The sequence below is a fragment of the Falco biarmicus genome, chromosome 12 (assembly GCF_023638135.1).
Source record: "Falco biarmicus isolate bFalBia1 chromosome 12, bFalBia1.pri, whole genome shotgun sequence".
Lineage (NCBI taxonomy): Eukaryota > Metazoa > Chordata > Aves > Falconiformes > Falconidae > Falco > Falco biarmicus.
The window spans coordinates 8,372,840-8,393,939 of record NC_079299.1 but is presented as its reverse complement, the minus strand read 5'-3'; the positions used below and the strand labels follow the sequence as shown (position 1 = coordinate 8,393,939).

At 40.9% G+C, this 21,100-nt stretch overlaps 1 long non-coding RNA gene across 1 annotated transcript in view; it reads right to left on the bottom strand.

Moving 5' to 3' along the window:
- Positions 1–3,090: 3,090 nt before the first annotated feature.
- LOC130157817 (uncharacterized) overlaps positions 3,091–21,100 on the bottom strand; it is a 42,439-nt gene continuing 24,429 nt past the window's right edge. Inside the window, exon 3 of the long non-coding RNA XR_008825053.1 lies at positions 3,091–3,644. This is a non-coding gene — a long non-coding RNA (uncharacterized LOC130157817). The remainder of the gene's footprint in view (positions 3,645–21,100) is intronic.

Here is a 21,100-nt window from a genome sequence, read left to right as displayed (position 1 = left end):
TGAGTTGTGCTATGTCAATGCACAGATTCAGCATATTCCTGGCCTGGGCTGATGAAAGTGATCAGAAATAAATCTGAAGAATTACATTGTAAAACATCTTCACTACAAACATCAGATCAAACTCCATTGAAATTTCAGCAGCCAAACTGAAGTGATTCAATTTAATGATCTCAGACAGTTTGTTGACTGCAACATCAACCTCTAAAAGGTCTCTTACATGTGACCTGCTAGCAAAGCCATTTCTGAAGAACAAGATTGAATCCTGGCAGACCAAGCAATCTTAGTATTTTAATGTGAACAACACCTGGATTTTTGAAACAGACACATTACATAAAACAATAAACCTTTCCTAACTCTGCCCTTCAGACCACGGAGAAACAGGCAGTGAAGAGCAGCATGGGTACTGTTTATATAAAAGAGGAAATTTCCTATGTTGTTGCCTATAAAGAACACAACAGAAATAATATTTCTATTCACCCCAATTACCTGATCAAACCTTGTACTAATTAGCACCCAGACAGCAAGGTACAGGTTTACTCAATGTCCTAAGAGATCCCACAGGATGGGAAGGATCCTAAAGCGGATGAGTGGAATTAAAAACTTCCCTTAATTGTTCTGCATGTCTCTAATGAATGTTACAGCCTACACAATTTTTGGCAACACATACTGCTGGGGTATTATTCTAAACTTTGCTTCCTAAACCAAATAGCCTACTGTTTCAAAGCAATTTTGTTCCCTATGCTAAGGATTAGCTCAAGGATTAAAAAAGTGGGCCATGGAGGGCTGTGACAGAGACGGCGTGTGGGCAGTGCTTTTGCTAATTTGACCTTTTTTCACAGAAACTAGAGGAAACTGTGATCTGAAGCTGACATTTCCTTAGAACATCGCCCAGCTTTCCTAACACTGGGACCACAATTCACTGATAACAGGGCTTTGAAGTAGCTGGAGCAGAGCCAGGAAACATTGGAAGTATTCTTCAGAGAATATCTGTTTCAGATTACCCCAATTTATAGTAAGCCACACATGCTAACTTTAGTATTTCTTCTGCCTTTAAAGCTTTTCGTCTTCTGGCTGATTGATCTTGAGCCTTTTCCTTTGGCTCAGTACAGTAACATTTCTTGTCCAAACACTGCATTCCTACTTTGCATCCAATTTCTTCCCTACCATGTGTCACTAGGTTCACTTATCTTTCTCATCCTCTGACCCACATTAACATTTGCAAATATATGATTGTGCTGGAGTTGAAGCAGAACCTGTGGCAAACACTGCTCTGAATAAGGCTAAGCAATCACATGTTGTGGCTTTCTTCATTTTGTTTATTCACACCTGCAGGACTGAGTCTTCTGGTTCTACTCTTCTTCGCCTTGCTATCAGAGACTGCATAAGGGTAACTCATAGACAGGAGTTAGGTTTTTCTAGTCCCATTGGAGTTGTACACCCAGCTTTCATAGCAGGTAATGCAAGTCAATAGGAGCAGCTCTGTAGGGCAAACCACTTGCTGCTGAGGATCCGACATCCACAGTTTACTCATGCTAAGTCTAGTGTGATCCCAAGTACTGAGCATTCATTTGCAGCTGCAGGGGTTTATGTGCACATCTTCCACTGTGGTTTCATACAAAAGGAATCAGGCTCACGAGCATTACAACCTTGTGCTGCTGCAAATCAAAGCTCACTAAGAGGTGATGGTGGTAATGCTCTTCTGATCCAGTTCATAACACCAGCACAGCAGCACCACTTGATCCTTCAGAATCTTTGGCTAAGGAAAGGTGCGGAACAATCATCCTACACAGTGAAATACAGAGGTTACAGCAAGCTTGGTTCTGCAACCATCCCTTGCCTGTCTAGGCAATGTTGTCCATGGCTGTAAGCACCTTCAAAGCAGAGCATGATGCATTGTTTGCTCTTCAGTCACACCACAGGACTGCTGGCAAGCATGGCTTTCACTGCCCAGCCTAGCCAGGAGTTCTAGGGCATGAGTGTAGATAAGCAAAGCCCATTAAAATCATTTGACAAGTCTGCAGAACAATAAATGCCAGCATGGTTTAGCATCTAATGTATGGTGTGAGAGAGTCTATAACCTTCTATGAAGCTCTGAGACATTCTTTTGCCTGCTCCCAAGCTGGAATATTAATGTTACTTAGCACAAGAAAAGTGGGTAGCAGGCTATTCTACCATCAGGCACTTGTCTTGGAAAGACAGTCAGTATTTATACAAATTCTTATTTTCAACATATCATATCAAAACAATGACAGAAGTAACCCATATAAAAAGCTTCCACCTTTGTTAAATAGAGCAAAAATATCTCTGTCTTTTAATAGGAAGACAATATTTCCTTTTATCACTATTTCAAATAACTCGGGATGCTTTACAATCTAAATAGACATTAGGAGTTGGGCTCTGAGATTCTTACATTTTGGGTTGCTATTTTTAGACCAGTCAACTACTGACTTTGATAATTTCCTCTACCAGGAGAATAAAAAGATTATCTGAACTGGTGAGAAGACCAGCTCATGCAGTGGCAAGGAAAGGACTCTACACATGGCAGCTGGTTACCTGTTGCTCTTCCTTACAAGCCACGAAGTAAACACGGACAAAAAAGCACGCATCCACTTGTGCATCCTGCTAACATCAAAGCTCACACATACTGCAGCCAGGAAGCGCAGTAGGTTGGCCTCTGCCAGATGCTGGCAGCAGTCTAGAAATCTAGGAGAAGCTTCTCAAAAGGGTAAAAATCTACTTAACAGTTTGAGGTGGTTGGGGGGGAGATCCACCACACCAACACAAAAATATGCAGGGCACTCCAACTAAATCTGAGCTCTGTCATTAAGCAAAAGGCAAACTTATATATTTCCCTTCCTACCCTTCAGCAGCTCACATTCTTACATAAAATACTGTTCTGACCAGTTTTGGTGGGACCACCTCTGTAAAAAAGTTACTGCTGAACATGAATACAGATATTCACCCAGTCTATGATGCCAGCAAATTTTGAGAAAGTGCACCTTCCCTGCTGTTATCATGTGTTTCCTCTCTTTCTCTCCTTCTTGGGAAGTTAGACTATAATTTCACAAGAGGCTGTCTCCTGAAATTTCTGAGTTTTCCTTACTGTCATGAGAACAGCCAAAAAAGTAATAATTTTGGAAAAGACAAAAATTGAATTAATCCATTTTCCATACTGAAGCAACATTTTGAGACCAAATTTACCTACATTTATTTTCACCGAAACAATATGTTTCTTGACGCATTTTATTTTGAATGGAAAAATAATTAGTTACAAAAATATGATGGATGAGAACTGATCTCACCAACCAACAAAGCCACAAGTCTTTAATTTCAGGTTGACCCAACAGAATATTTTTTCCTTCCATTTTTCAACTCAAATTTAATTGTTCAGACAGCCATTTGGCAGAAGGCTTTACTATTTTTAAGGAAAAAATTCACTTGGTTATCAAAAGCAGTTGTGGAACACAAGCATGCCTGTGGGGGTTGACACGCACTGAGACTACAGGTACCTCAAAATCGTGAAATTTGGTAGGAGCCACACTCTCTAGGGTGACTTAATGAGTTCAGAAAAAGGTATAGACTGTTCTTCTTCCTGACTTTTGTTGTCATCAACTTCATTTCCCCAATTTTATCATTTGCAGCACCTGAAAAGATGTAATTAATGATGATCAGAGACCTTTCTTAAACAGCAGTCAAAACGACAATTTGGCACAAAGACACACTCCTGCTGTTTTCTGTTCAAATTGCTTAAGTGAAGGAAAACTAGTGCTAGAGAAGAAATGGAAGGCTCCGAGAAAGAGGCATCCATCTGCTTGATCCCGGTGGTCTTGCACATTTACTGTGTTGTGTGGAACTTGATACATTTCAATACGTTACAGCTGGTGAAACGTTACCCAAACATATAACCCAGAATTAAACTACCTTCTAAAATTGCAAAAGCACATTACCAACGATTACAAGCTTCCTGCGTAGCACTTTAACCATTCTTCAGAAGGTACCATCCGGCGTATGAGTATGTCATAAACTCCCTAAGTGCCATGATGTCAAGCCCGAGAGCGGAGTGGTTTCATCAAGGTCACACAAAGGTTGCATGGGGAAGGTGAAAACTGAGTTTAGTTCTCCCATGTTCCAGTAAAGAGCTTTGACAGCCAACCATCGTCTCTCACTGATGTCAGCCTCTGTAATAAATGATGTCTCCTCGGTGGGGAACTGCCCAATCTGACATCATTAGCAGATCTGGAATTGCTAAAAGGTTTAGGGCTTCAGCATGTTTTGGTTTTAATTGAGCATGAAGCCGTCTTGGCAATAACACCAAAAAAAGCCTTACACCCAAATAAAATCTGTTTGGATTGGCTGGTCTTTATGAAGTGATTCAGAACAACAAAGCTGCACCTTCTTTCTTCACGTCGGCACAGTTGTCAGGACTAAATACTGTGGACTGCACGTCCTTGAATGAGATTGATTGCACAACATTTGCGAAAGTGCAAAACACTTGAAATGCATCTTGTGTGGGAAGAAAACAAATGGATCAGCCCTCCTTCCCTTTGAATCTATTTGGATTATTGCAAAAACAAACTGCCGAGCAGGAGACAAATAAGTAGGGTCATTCTTGCAGGGAAGAGTGCCTGTATCACATTCACCCTGGGTAAAACTAACATATCCTCATATGGCTTTGGAAAGATTTCTTCTTGGTTCCCAAAATGGTCAGTTAATAGTCCATGAAAGCAATCTTTACAAATAAAAGCACATTTCTAAGTTTAGGGAAAATAACACATTAACCCCTGAACTTAAAATCATCCTTAATGGCACCATTCTTCCAGCGACCGTTGTTCTTGGTTTTGAAGATCAGAATTCAACAAATACAAAAAGACATTTTCCCCCATTCCCTCCTGGCTCCTTGCTGCCCACCTCATGAAGGTGTTCCACATGCTCCATATGCCACATGCTTCAATTTCCAGAACATATATTATCCATAATTGATTTAATCCCTCAGCATTGGGAACCATAACTGCACAATAAAAGGATTATGTCTGTTTCTTGTTCTCCTCACCTCTACGATACATGCATTTCTCACAGACAGCAAAGATGTTTCTTCTGTAGCATCATCAGATTTATCCAGCAAGAGCCCAGTCCTACCACATGGGAGTTTTATTGCTCATTTCAGCAAGAGCAAGGTCCCAGTCTGCAACTGTTTATCTAGCAAAGCATTTTCACAGATAAATTATACCAATCTGTGAGGTGCCTTGACTTTACCCCATGTGCATTCTTGTTGCCTTACCCATGCAAATTCCAGCAACAGTGTGGCCCTGCAATCACACAGACCGATCAGCTGATCTGGCAGAATGGGAACTTTACCAAAAAAAAAGTGAACTTTTTTAGCCAGATTAACTTGCTGCATGATCACTGTTGCCAAAGCAAAGGATGAGCCCAAGCACCTAGTTAGATGGAGTGGCAAGAGTGGAACGGTCACTTCCCTTACAGCTTGAAGTCAGCTCAGCCTTGGAGAGCCATCAACAACATATCTTTCAGATGTATTGGTCTGTAGAGGAATTGTAGAGGAACTGTTAATTAAAAATTACTCTACACCGGTCCACATCCTTTGCTGATAAGTCAACAGTTAGATCATCACTATAGAGGTCTGGACTTAAACTAGATAACGATTTGTCCCATTATAGCCAGTCTCCCCAAGGCTGAAAATATTAAGTAGGTCTCCAATAAAAATGAAATACGTCCTCAACACCAGTCACTCCTGTTTTCATGAAGGGCAGAGCAAGAAGACATATTCTTAATCACATGCCTGACTCTGCAAAACAAGTTGTGCTTACCTGTTTGTCAGCCCACAGCCATGATTCAACTGTAATTAGGACTATTCCTCCGAACCAGTAATTTCATCTATCATTATTATTACTTTATTATTTTTTTAATGGCAAATAGCATCTACCTACATGGAATGTAGGAGGACTGTTTTCCTTTTGATATTAAAAAGTTCTTTCTCAAAGTAAACATTGCCTGAACCTCAGAGTTGGTATACTGTTTAGGAATGCAGCCGTGCACAAAGCCAGAGGCTTTTCAGAGTGTTAAAAGAAACCTCAGGCATTGGAGTCAGCCCCAGGAAGCAGATGAAAATGATGCATACGTGTGTCAAAATGCCAACTTCAGCTGTGTGGATATGTCAACATGATTTGAACATGAAGGTAGAAAGGCAGAGGCTGTATGGGACAATGAAAAAAAAACTTTTTAAAAGGCTTTTGTTCTCTGAGATGGATTCACTGCATAAAAACATAACTTCAGAAAATAATACACAAAAAGGAAAACTGAAGCAGCTATTAAGAATAAGTCCCTGCTGCTCTTTAAAACAAGGTTAGCAATTACAAGCACACCAAATCTTTGGTATGTCATGCAACTCTTTCATTTGTGGTTAACTTCAGATTAAGATAAACTTCAGTGTTATCTTCATTTTCTTTCCATTCCATATGCTTTGTTTACAAGTTGGAAAGTGTCACCAGCCATCCTAAGCTCATGTTAGAGCAAACTTTGTGGAGGACAACAAAGCATTGTTTACAGGACATAATCCCTACACTGTAAAATCTCCAGATCTAATCAATATTTCTTTTCTTTCCACAACATAGCTACTATCTCCAGCATTATGAGAGACTACTCTCCTCTCCTTACCTTTGCCATGTGATAGAGTGGTGGCCAAACCTAGCTCTCTCCCAGCAGGTCCCTGCACTGCCATATCCTTCTGGTGCTGAGACACTGCCTGCCTTCGCAGTGGTGGACTTGGTGCTGCTACTCAGAAGCTGGACAGGGAGCAGAGAAGCTGGAGAGGGACAGGGTCTACAAGTATTGCCACAGTCTCAGGTCTCTTTGCATAACTCAGCAACTCACCTAGAAAACCCAGCAGATATGAAAAGATGGGAATATAAACCCCTTACTCTGCAAGGGCAAACTACTAGGTTACCAAAGCGGTAACATCAGAAGCAAAGCCAGGAAAAAAAAACAAAGCAAAACGAAACAAAAAAAAAAAAAAAAGAAATCCATAGATGATAACTTTTCAATAAAAGCATTAGGTATAAAAAATGTCCTGATTTCGAGTTACTGTCCCAGTCCCTTTAATGGCCATGTAGTCATAGCTGTCCATCCTCCTCCAGGACAGTTTAAGCCAGATTTTACTTTGCCATGATGGACCTTGGTGTTCAGCTTTCAGAGGCAAGGTGAGCAGTCACAGGGCACTCCCATCAGCACTTGTCTTGATGAGGTATCGCAGGTCAGAGGAGCCTGGTTCAGAGATAACCCAGCCACTGCAGCAGCGTGCCCCAACCAAAAGGAGCCCGATGCAGGACTTTGAGAATCTGCGAGGTAATGTTTTTTATTCTGATTTCTACTTTCCATTTCCAGCCAAAAACCCAGCAATTTTTTGCACATACAAACAAAAACGCATTTCTCTGACATATTTCTAATAACAAAGAGGAGTAGTGGCAATTCAAAGCTGAAATTCATGATCTAGCTGGAGACTGAGCTCTCTGACTGATAACAGGAACAAGATATATTTGATGAAGCTTTCTAGCTAGTAAAGGAAGGATAGGCAAAGTTTATGAGCATCTCACTTGCACAGTGCTCTAATGTAATGATGGAAGGCTAGGATTTGTCTGGGTAAGCAAAAGTTAAGGTGCAAGATAGTGCTATGTCAGATCCGCAGTGAAAAAGCAGAAGAAAGTTTATCTGCACAGATGCAGTAATAAAATGGTTTAGTAGTCAATACCAAAAAAAAGCAGACATTTTTGGTTAAGAAACCAGATAGATATAAACAATCCTGTCTCTAGTACTGAGCTGGCATAGCAGGTAAAATTAGTTAAGATGCTTAACACAAAGAAGCAAAACAAAACAAAAAAAATAAATCCCAGAATAAACAACCATGAACTACATATTCTTGAAACTCAGCATGGTTGCGGTGATGACATTCAGACTCATAAACTCGGTTTAACAAAATATTTGGGCAACTTACTAGCACAATAAGAAAAATAATTATTTTCTGCTCCCTTTCATCAAGTTAATGAGAAATCATTTGGAATGGGATGGAATAGAGACCTCCACCACCACCTCTCCTGGTGTGATGAGCCTAATTCTACAGGCTTTTCTGCTTGGGCTTGCCCAATCCAAGCTATCACTGCAGATTCCTTGAAATGTGAAACGCAGTTCCCAACATATGCTATGAAGGTATCAAACAGAGTGCACTGCGAGCAGAAGCAGAACTGTATGTCAAGTCATATGAAAACTCTCTGTTTCACCAGCATAACCAACAGAACATGCAACCACCATGAGTTTCACATTTCTCACTGAATAGGTAACAGTGGAAGAAGAACAGCAGCGATGCCAGAAAGAAAGGTTGCCTAACGCACATCACAATGTTGTCAAATTCAGTCCACCAAAGGATTTATAGAGCAGAATTGTCTACACTGGGCACCAGTGAAGGACTTCTGGCTTCCCCTTGTTTGAATCTCCTCAGGAAAAAGCACTGGAAGTCCCCAGAGGCACTCAGCCACCATTCCTGGAAGACAGCCTGACAGTCATTATAGGATGGAATAGAATGGGATGGAATTACACGAAGCTAAGTACTTTTTGTGACAGCTTTTCTGCTCATTCTTCCATCTTTGTGACTCTGATCTAATAGTAACTGCAAATGTTAAAGGAAGTAAATCAAGTGTTGGATTGTGCCTCCTCTATAAAAAGTCATGAACATTCACCTACTTTAATTCACACTTAATAAAATGCTTCTTGGTAATATGGATAAGAGGAATCTGAAATACCTTATGAAACGGTAACACATAGATAGCATAGACACCATTACAATCACAAAACTAGCCAAATTCGAGTCTCAGTTCAGTAGGGTAGAGGGAATTGTACCAAGCATTAAAAACAGACAAATACCCCAATTTTCCTGTGAGGCAAAACTTACAATAAGAAAAAAAAAAATCAGGTCCACTAAAATACCCTGCTTCGAAAAGTGAAGCATCTAATTTGATTTTGCTTTTTTCATATATATATTTGCTTTCAGAGAGAGATTCATTATTTTTAATTGCAACATATCCAATTAATAAATAAAATTTGCCTCAAAAAAAAAAAAGCCAAAATACAAACACATATCCAGATAAGGAAATGTCTTTCAGTCTTACCGAAGCATGGCATTTTATTATCTATTTTAATGAAATGTCACTGAAATAATTTTTAAGAACCTACTGGAAATTTTTCAATACCCTCTGCCTAGTCAAATATCCACAATTCCATCTCAGGAAAGTAACCTTAGCTTTACTTCAGAGCAATTTTATATGTCAAGGGGGCAGCTTTAAGAGCAGCCTCCTCTCTGTCAGTGTCTTTAGCGCTGGTTGGCATGGAGGCCGATTGTGGCCCTTTTTCATCTAACAGCTATTCTATGCAGCACATTCGTTACTCTTTGCTGCCAAGGAGACAATCTGTTTTTCATTTCCTCTGAAGAAGAGCATAATGCTATGAGTAAAACATCAGATATAATTAGGCAAAATGGTTGAGTGCCTGACTGAGCCGAGAAACGGAACTGTGCTGGATATGAAAGATAGCCACACACCTGAGAAAGAAATGAAAGAACAGACAAAAGCACTGCCCACCCAACTGGAATGTGCAGAGGCTGTCACGCATTGTCCTTTCCTCGTGCAAGCGGGATATTTCCTAGGGATTGTGCAGACTGATTAAGTATCCTCTCATAACATCTGGGTGGGGAGAAAAAAAAAAAAAAAGAAACCAACACACACAGATCCTGCTGCTTTCCTACGTAACGAAGTAAAATGTAAGATGGAAAACCTGATTCCTGCACATTTATAGATCTGGACACAACCTAGACACAGTCCTCCAGTGCTTTATGCCAATTACATGTGTGCCTCTGAAAAATGTCCCTTAACATACACAACGAGGAGTCTGTCAAAAACCTTTTGCTACTAACAGCAAATATCAGTTGATTCGTTACCATTCACAAGAAGTGAATGTTTTGGAGCCGGAAAACCTGAATTCTTATATTCCTCTGAGCCACAACAGTGAGCAGCACCACCTCATGCCTCCTAACCCATGAGGTTATGGAGGGCTGGAGGTCCCCTGGAAATGCAGGGATCCTTCAGAAGAAAGCAGAAGAGCCAACTGTCAGGTAGCTGAAGCTCCTGCTCCAACAAAGATGGGCAAAGAGCATGCAAGGTGCGGTTAACTACCACCAATGACCTCACACTCCTCCTCATTAAAACTCAGTAAATACAGTATTGCTATATCTAGCAACAGACCACAAGTTTCATACTAATGCTGCAAGCCTTGTCTGGACCTGTCTCAGCCTGCCTAGAGCCTTCTTGCAGCTTTATTCCCTTGTAAAAGTAATTTTTTTAATGACTTGGTGGCAATTGCTGTATCTGTTTTATTTTGCTTATCTTTGTTTAATGATGTCATACAACCACCATTTTTATAAGAGGTAATTGTCACCAGTAGCTCTTCTGTAGCAAAGAATGAATAGAATGAAATGTCTAGAATAACAGTACAGTTTAGGTGAATAAAGGCAAGGTATGGCAGCAGAACACTTGAAAGTGAGGATGCAGGTCAAAGCGTAGATGAGTGTGAGGCATGGGACGATTGGAGAGCAGGCACAAGACAGCACTAGAGACCAGGGGATGTAAACATCTCACCAGTCAAAGAACTGCAGACTTGGGAAATGTGTAAAACTGGTACTAGGGGGAATAAAGTGAACAAAAAAAAAAAGCGTCTAATAGATGCAAGACACTCCAAACAGCAAATTTGGGTGTAATGTGGAGGTGCAGACTAATGAAAAAAAAAAGCCAAGCGTTAAAACACGTTAGAAAAAAAAATCTAAAACTGTAGATGTACAATATATAGATATAAATCTACCACAGACTAAGAGGAAAAAGCCTTCAACACCATCATCATAGCCTTCCATGTGTAGGACTTAGGACACTGAAGATATACTAACTCCACTTCCAGACTGAAACCAGTGACTTCAGGATCCTGAGGGCAGCCGAGGGGCGTGCATAACAGCAGAGAAAGCGCAGGTACAAGGGGGTGTGCATATAGCAATTTTAACTGCATCATTATTGAGATATATTCTAGAAGTGTACTCTATTTTTCTTTTCTCTATTATTTAGATCTGGACTAATAATTATTCATTAATTATACTGATAGCAATTCAGTTACACAAATAATACTTGATGTTGTATACAAGGTATGTTTTCTTTCTGCAGAACAAAATTTTGAACGTAATGCTACCTTTCACTCATGGATGGTCATCATACATGTCCTGGACACCCATGGATGTAACAGAGTAGGATATGTCCATTTGCATTAAAGGATTGCTCTGGGCAGTAAACCCAGCACTGCCAGCGGGGGAAAGATTCCAGCATTTCTTACCAGCACAAGGGCATATCTGCATCGTGTTTTGGGGACTGAAGTACAGTGGCTCTGCTCGTGCTCTCCAGGCCTGCCAGCTCCACACATGAAATCATACCGTCATGGTTAGCCCAGCAGTGAGCACAACTCCTGCTGAAAGCCAGGTTTAGACTACTGCAGGTTCAACACTTCCCCAACACAGCCGCAGCGCTCTCAGTTTACAGCTGGTTCACATCTGGCTGCTTCAGAGCACAGGCTTCTCTCTGCTTGCAAATCAACTCAGAGACATGCTTGAAGGTACAGTCCAGAAACCCAAAACACTCATGAAAACTTCTTGTATTTCCCACTCCTTCCTTTCATTTCTTTTTTCTTTTTTTCTTCCCCCCCCCTTTTAAAAAAAAAAAAAAAAAAAAAGCAACTTTGTCAGCATGTCTTCTCTCCAGGAGAGCACCTGAATGGTTTATTAGCAAGAAACACTGCCCATGGTTTCCCTAGTGGCTTAGGCAGTGACACTACTAGAAAGAAACATTAAACAAGGTCTTCTGTGAGAAGACAGCCATGGTTGTTCATCCCAAAGCAGCACTGGAGATAAGTAAGAAGCACACCTCAGTCCACCACAGGTCAGCACAACATGGTCCTCAAGCGGATTTCCCTCTCCATCACCAATGTTCCTGCGCAGGACGATGCCTATCAGCTACAAGAGGCAATCAAACCTATTGTTCACTTCAGGAGTACATTAGAGATGTTACCTAGATGAGCAGTGACTCATGAACACTTTCAGCTGTAGCCAAAGGAGACGTGGCAAACTGATTCAGTCTAACAATTGTCATAGCTGAGAGTGTCAGGAGGAGGTTTACAACAGTTCTGCAGTCTGGCTTTAGCCTGAAGAGTTAGGGCGGGGACTGTAAAGAATTGGCAGCTGATAACAGAAGTGGAATGAAATCAAAATATCTATCCTTTGTTTATTCATCATCTTGAAATATTTATAATGGTCCAAGTAACCCTCCACCCACCCCACGCTGGAGCTTTTAAATGTGTGTCCAGATTCAAGACTGGCAGCATCTTGAGTCCATCTCTGGATTAACCCAAACCCTTCTCCTTAGGCCATTAACAGATACTTTAACAAAATGAGACCAGAATCTACGCTAGCCTTAGCTTTGTACTTGCTGCCTAAACTCAATTTAATATTAGGTGTTGCAAGACTAAAATGATCCCTAATGAACCCAGGAAATGGCATCATGGATGAAGTCACGCAAGGCCTGACTCCAGGCAGCAAACCTCTCCTCTACATATATAAATAAATATATATAAATAGATTCAGGGCCAACTGCCCTTAATAGAGCAATCTGTACCATGGTACCTACCTAAATGGATTTAAAGTCTCCCTCTGACTTAAGTTTAACATTTCTCTCTGCTCTCTGTTTTCTTTAAAAAGAACTGTACACATAGCATCCATATTAAAACCACGAACGTCCATAATGCTCCTGGAGTTCACATCTGCAGTTTTCTTTGTTCTCTTTCAGGAGAAGTCTGCCAGTAGGGAAGATTACATGTTGCCTTGAATTTTCCCAGATTATGTCTGCTTGGAACCAGCACTATGGTTCAGTCTTTTGTACACATGGAGAGGGCAGCTGGAACATTTCAGATACAGATGTGAACCTCCCCAGAGTTAATTATTCACATTATTGTTTGCATCTTCGATTTGAGTTACCCAGCTTGCATTAAAGTTCTACATACTAGCTTTGGTGCGCCAATACCTTTTGAGAATTGCTGGCTGCAACTGCTGCTCTGTACATACATTCCCAGACAATTTTTGGTTTGTGTGATTGGTGGCAAGATTGTGAACACAAACATGGAAAAAATCTTCCACCAGAAGAGCAGCTATTTGAACAATTAGGAGCACAGAGGAGACTGAGAATTGTTCTTCTAAAACCCTTTAACTGCATTCCCTACTCTCCACCATCCCCACGCGTCCCCTCCCTTTGCTGATCCAAGATGCCTAACCCTGCAGACAGTTGTCCTCATGTACTGTTTTTACTGGAACTGCAAGACAGTTTATCAAAAGGTTTTTCAACAATGATACTTTCTCTCAGACCTGAAGAAAGAGCTAGCTCGGTTCCCTCCCACATCCTCCACACACTTACTACAGAAGAGCTGCGAGGTGTTGATGATGACCTGTTTCAGACTTCTTTAACATCAGATGCCCTGGCCTCCTGGTCTGACAACTGATTGATAAGTCCTCTTTTGTGGGCTGAGAGTGACTGACCTTTTCCTCTTGGATTCCCATTATAGGGTAGCCCTGTGTCCTCTTTCTTGGCCAAGTGCCATGGGAAAGAGAGCATACAAAGACAGCTCAAAGAATGATGTATGAAGTTAAAAAAAAAAAAAAAAAAAAGGAAGGAGGCGGCTTTGAGAATCGTTCAGCATGACTGTGCACACACTAAATATACATGAGTCTTTTTAACATGTAAGGATCCTTTCTCTCATCTCTGCACTGGCTCTGTATGTTGAGATGAGCCTTGCTTTAAGTAGGTTTCCCTGGACATGTCTGGTCTCTAGGAACGCTTTTAAATGAATTATCCACTGGGATCAATTTCCAAACAAAATCCATCACACTCAGGGCACAGATTTCCAACTTCAAAAGCCATTAGTTAAGCTGGAAGAAAAAATTGCAGCAACTACTGTGGGTTTCCCTATGCTCTTAAGTTATACAATCTTGTCAGTGCATCAGAGGCCAGCAAGACCATTGCTGCTGGAATGGTTAATGGGAGGCTGATAGGAGGGAAGAGCCAGCTGCTTAAGATGTGGGAAAGTCACTCATGCTCCCTGCAAAACTCCTAGGATTCCCTCGGATTTGCTGAGGTGCTTTTCGTCCACCACTCTCTGCAAAAGTACAGTTTCTGAGTACAACATCATAAAACATTCGGTAGCTTATAGAGCTGCATTGCCTGATTCATATCCATATCACACTTCAACCGTAACTTTGCATAAATCAAACTATGAGTTTCCAGAAAGGTTGGTTTAAAAAAAAAAAATCTGAAACGGTACAAGAAAGAAAAGTTACTGCAATATACAGATTGAAGGGAGGGGAATAATAGAAATAACATGGCAAAACCTGATCTTGCAAAATATTCAGTCCAACTTCTGTATAAAAGGGATGACTAAAGTTATCCAGACCTAACCTTTTCAGACCCAATAGTGCTTCTGATGCATTTTATGTTTAGTCATTAAACACTTTCCACACCAAGTAATTTGCCCAAATCCCTCAATTCTGAGGGCCCCCAAAACACTGTATAAATAGCACTGAAAAATCTAGAGACAGACACTTTTTCAATCTATGTTTGCACATTTCTGTCACTGAATTTTTTCACGTGGATTTCCATTGAGTTTATCCTGCACTTGTCATATTTGTATTAGGTGGAAGCAGTCTGTTAGCTCTACAGCTTAGGACCTGTCACAGAAGGAAGAACAGGGGAAGTTTTGGGAAAATGTTGGGGTACCCATTGTCTTGGAGGATTGCTCAGGAATCTGTCAGTCTATGTTTTGTCAAATGTTCAGAGGAGGTGGGCAGAGACAGAGGGAATTTTTGTTCACTTACATGTTAACTAAATACTTCCCCAGACACGGCAAGATGTTCATCATACTATTCCTGATGAAACCCACGTAACCATGGTGCCCATATTGCCTACAAGGGCAAGCATCTAAGGGAGTCTGCAGAATGGAGACCTGAATGGAGAAACATTAATGCGTGTTTGCTACTATGATATCCAAACTTAACAACACTCAGAGATCAAGTCATTTATTGGAAATACGTTTACTCTCTGCTGGCCATGGTCAACAGAAAACCAGTCCTGGCCCAAAAGACCTTTGCGCTACTGAGAAGAGTAATCACAAAAAGTGAAACACCCTGTGGTGTCATTGCCACAGCCTATATTGGGTTCAGTTGTAGGGTGGTCAGGCTTTTATTAGATGAGTAAGTTCTGGGACGTGCCAAAATAAGTCGTTCATCCAAAGCTCTGCTGAGTTCGCTACTGCTTTCAAGCAAAACTGGAAGGGTTTCAGATGCCAAGGAAGAATTTCATAGGTTGGGATAAAATAATATTAATGCCTATGGTGTTGGCCTGAAAATAAGGAAAATTCAGCAGCATTAGATTACTTGAAATTTATAGGTAGGTGGATCATCTGATGCTGAACTTGATCATCTATAGAAAAGTTTAACTCTTCTTTTGCAGCATACAATTTCAGCTAGAAATGAGTCTAACTAGATTCAGATCTAAATGTTTACCAAGTTTAAGGGTTATACATATTTGCTAGAAAGGTCATATCAAGCACAGATCTGAACTATCTGGAAGTTCTTACTCAGCCACAGACCAAAAAAGAAAAAAAAAAAAAAAAAAAAAAGAGAAATCAAGCCCAGCTATTTCACTTGTCAGAACACCAAACTCAGTATCACAGGCATTTACTTGAACTACAGTCAGTATCAGCTACCAAAGTGAATGGTAGAGATATAATCCAACACATTTCCTTCCTTCCATTAATCTTTTTGAAATTAGAGGTGAAAATGCTTATACAAGGTGAGTTTGGGATTTCCAGAAAAAAGTAATTTCACTGAAGAAACATAAGCTTTGTAACAAAAGCAAAATACCAATAGTGAAGGGGAAACACTGGGGAAAGTGCTGCTTTTTTAATTAATTTTTGTAATGTTGGCTACTTCCACACAGAGGCAGACATCCCACATTTGTTATAGCATCTGGCAACATTATTTTAAATCAAGACACTGATTCATCTGACTGGCCTCGGAAGCGAGCTAACGCTGTTTTCAGCAGGACTGAAAACTGTATCAGAGCCTCAAGAGGGGCAGCAGGCAGCCTCAAGGACTTTATCAGACAAGTAGAAGGGTATTGTCCACAGAGGAAGAAAAAAAATCCAGGAGTCATTGCTAAAGGGCCCAAGTAAACCTGATGAGCAGGGGGCACCTGCCTCCCGCTTCAAAGGCAATGGCACAGCATCTAATACAAATGGCTGAAAAGTCTAATGGCTGGAAATTAAAATAAGCAGTCAGTCTGCTAAAAAAGATTTTTTAATTCAAAATAAATCAGACTAACAATTTACAGATGTTTGGAAAGAAAATGTTTAAGTTACTCGTTTTCAAAGCCTGAGCCCTCCCTCCCTACCTTCAGTATTCCACTTGCATTTTTAATGGTTGTGGTGGCTTTCTGCCACTGCCTGCTCCCTCCTCATTCATAGCACAAACCTCATGAGTCAGCAGGTCTCGCACTCACCCTTAACTTTGAAATCACATCACCTCTATTATTCTCAGTTAAGCAATGGAGGTAGAGAGAGAAACCCAAGAGCTCATTATCCCTTAACAAAAAGAACTTTATCAAGCCAGAAAATAAAATGTGTGTATATATGTATGTAAATATATGTCAAACAAACAAACAAAAAAGTCATATTTGGAAAACACCAATTTGGTGAAGCTGTGGAAATCTTAAGTAGTAAATTAGATCCTTAGAGAAAGGAGTAGAGGGCACATACCTTTTGTGATTTATGCTAGCACTTTGTAAATGCACACATACTAAGCCAACCTGTATTGCCAAGCCAGAAAAGGAACCTCAAACACTGAACGAAGTCTAAAGTGCCTATCTCCAGCCTGATCCTTCTAGCTCCGAGAGCGGTGGCATGGCTGGCAGGCAGGCCAGCTCCCATCCTTGTGCCACTGGCTTTGCCCCCGCTCCCTCTGTCCAGCCAAACCATAGGTGAGGAATGACACTGCTACTATCTGTTGCATCTACTGGTGTTCCTTCTAATGCTGTCCGGTTTACACTGTTCTTGCTACCCAGTTAGGGGCTTTCTTCACTTCCCCTCCCCCCGCCCCCCCCACCCCCCCCAATGACTGGAATTGATGGGATTTTTTTCAGTATTGATGTACTTATTTTTAAAAAAGTTCTACAAACAAATTTGGTTCCCTGACACATCCAGCTTCCTCACTGAAACTGGAAAATTAAATTTCTCTTTCTTTTCAGCTGATCATTTTCCATTTTGAAGTTTTGTCTTGGCAAAAGTACACGAGAAACAAGGGTCAAGAAATGCATCTTCCTGGTAAATCTTTGCTTTTTTTGCCAATTTATTCTACTTCTGAATGTGGCAGGCATGGGAGATAAAGTCCCAGTAATTAATTATCTACATGTAACATTTTTTACAAGTGGATGAGAATATAAAACCTGAGAAAATTTGAAGTTTTTCCCCAAGAATTTTGCCCCTTCAATTAAGAAAAATGTGCATTTCCATCTTTACGCAAGTTTTTTATTGAAAATTTGTCTTGCCCTGGTTCTGCAGCCTGGGAGAAGACCAAGAAGGGAAGAAAGGTGTTGATGAACATGAGGGACATGAATGCAAAGCACTGGAGGAAGCGTTGCTCAGATTGCTAAAACTCAGTGCGCTGGCTCATCCCCAGTGAACGTATCAGTATGGGTCTTCCTTCAAAAATGAAATTTGGAGCCCCAAATCATTCTTGAAACGCATTCAGAATTACCCTGGACACATTTACAACATCAACGGTAAAACTGCAGAGAAAACTTTCCCAAATCAATCCGTTACGCATTTGTGCCACCTAGTGAACAATGGAAATGGCTTTGTGAGGGAGGAAGACAGACCCTGGCCTCAGAAATGCTCGCAGACTGGCTCTCAGGAGTGCTTTGGTGGCTCACTAGGTTACTGCTTTTGTCCATCACTGATGGATTGCCAGTTTCAAACCCTAGAAGGGCTGCAAGTGAATGTGACCTGGTAGTTCAGAGCCGCCAAAAACTTTTTCCGTGTCATGGGGCGGGGGGGGAAATAGCTGGATCTCACTCTCATCATCTCACAGCCCTATCAGTGACATTAGCACTTGGTGCTATAGAGTAATGAGCAACTCAAAGTCATTCCGTGTTCAGGTATACTTAATTTAGACAGCTAGCATCTGCTATTCTGCAAAAGGAATCCTAATATTATTCAGATGAAAATCTACTTGGACTGTAAAAAAACCCCAGTATTATCCTGGGACACAGTTTCCTATATAGCTTATGGCTATTTGGGGACCATAATACATCATGACGACGTAGCATTATTCATAGTAATAGCAGTCGCGAGGCCCCAACCAAAAAAAGGGGAAACTTGAATGTAGCTGCAGTTTACAAGCTAATCCAATAAGAGGGAAAATAAAGAGAAATCCTCATTTTACAGATGAGCACGGTGAAGTTACAAAGCCAGGCAGCATATGGTTATGCTGTACATTCTAGGGCAAATCCAGAGCCTCGTGATGGCAGTTAGCGCCCAAGGGTATATAGGGTATACATGCATGTCTATAGGGTTTCCTTGTCCCTGGTGTCATGCTCCTGCACGGCTTCTATGGCTGCTCAGACCAAGGGCTAAGGAGGGTTGTGAGGGTTCAAGGTCCGTATAAGCCTTCCAAAAACGTTGATTTTTTGTTTAGCTTGTGTGATTTAAAGCTTCAGCTATGGACTTTGGTTTCAGCTTCCAGGCCAAAATCCCTAACCAAGTGTTGTTTCAGTATTTTGCCAGTTTGTATATTAAATGACAGTAATCAGATCCTGTGCAAGACGTTGATTTTGTTTACCAGTATTTCAAATGTAACCACTATCTGAGCACTAACTTCCCTGCACAGTAATAAACTCAGTTGAGGACAAATGACAGTTGCACACGCTATAAAATAGCGCCATCTAGTGCACACGGGGTGTTAGACTAAACAATCCTTTTCCCTAAGGAAAAACATCCTGAAGGTAGCTGGACACATCTTTAGCGCAAAGCTTCCAATTTCAATTGTTTCTAAAATTTAGGTCTGCACTAATGCACATTAATCATATCTGCTCAGCATTTGAGTTCTTTCATTAAATGCTTATGCAGAGAAAACGTTTTCCATGCCACAAAAACCAAACTCCTACCTATCCCCAAAATTAGGCATGTATTTATCACAGCAGTATCAGCTTCACAGCCTGTGTACTGACTTTCCCTAAGAAGTGTAGAGCAATCAGAGGAGAATCACTGGTGAGTCTCAAGTAATGAGACTTGTTACGATTGCTCATTAAAATCTGATAAGGCGTTTGTAAGAGCTAAACATCTAAATTCACAAACTGCTGTTTTGCTCATGAGAGCAACTTTTGCAATTAGTACAGCAAGCCCAAAGACGTTGCTTACAGCACAGAAAACTCTAAAAGTAAACATTGCCAGAGCAGCACGAGGTGATCCTCAGCACACCTGTAAGTTAGCTCATACCAGAGAAGCCAGAGGAGCATTTGCCCAAATTCTCCACATCTCTGCCATGATAGTACAAACTTAGTGCTATGCAAGACAAAGCAGGTTGTCTACTCTAAGAGGTTAATCTGCAGCAATTGTGCTCCACTGCAAAATTAAACCACTCTTTAGGGTTAGACAAGAGCCAAGCTCCTTGGCTTGTAGTACAACACATTGTAGAGTGTGCCAGTCACCAAGAAGGAAAGTCCACCCCGTCATAGCCCCATCAGAGTAGTTGCCCTTCCTTAGCACCCATATGAAGCTTTCTGCATCTCCCTGCTCCTGGATGCTCCACCAGACCCTTTGGGGCATTGGTTGCCAGTGTAATTTAAAAGGTGCTGATGCTCCACAAGGAAGTACAACCTGTCCGAAATGGAGAAAGTACAAAGTTTGCCCTTGCAGTGCTCTGTTAAAGGCTGTATCATTTTTGGTCCCAAATACACACGAATATCTTCGACCGCACTTGTCTGCACTGTGATTTCAGCAATTCTCACAACTTGTATTGCTCCCATCAGAGGCATTACCATGCTAGAAATAGACAGGCTGTAACACCACTAGTTCAATAGGCAGATGTCTCCTCTGAACCTGCAGTGATCCTGCTTATCCATGTCAGCAGGAAGGACCCTGGTACCATTGGAGGTCCCTGCCACTGCACAAGGTGGACAGTCTGGACTGTTTGCCCTGATTTAAAGGTTCTGGGGCTGTTTCCTCCAGCACAGAAATGTCAGTTCAGGTGTCTTGGATTAAGTCCAGGTACATAATTGCATTCTTCCTGTCTACATTTCCCTTTTGCTTTCCGTTGGATAAAATAATCCTCATGCTGCAGCCCACATTGTGTTTTGCTGCTCTGCATGCTAAGAAGCTGCCATATTCCATTCCAAACTTGGCTGTATTTAAAGGATGGATTAACTGTTCTTTATGCATGCAGTTTGGAACTGGAGTGCATGGTCTATTGTGTGTTTTAGGATCATTGTTATTTAAACCAGCAGTTTACCACTGGTATCTTCATCTTACACTCAAGTCTTGAAAGAGTATACAAAAAATAGACCACTGTGGAGAGTGGGTTAATATTCACAATGAGCCAAAAAAAAAAAAAAAAAAAAAAAAAAATCAGTGTTCGGTTAGAGTGTGATTGCTGCAGTATTTTTCTGGAGGGGGTTGGGAGGGAAATGACCTCTTCAGAATTAAGGAAAAAATAATCCACTTACATCATAGAAAGCTGGAATCACATCAAAGGTTGTGAAAGCTCAGAAATTGGCAGCTTGAAATCTGCTAAGAATTGAAATGAATTTATACCTTTTTTAATAGAGCTGGAACAATGATTCAAACAACTTAATCCCTTAGCAATTTCACAACCTTTTGTTACTTTTCAGAAGTCTCTCTTTTGTCCTGGTGTCTC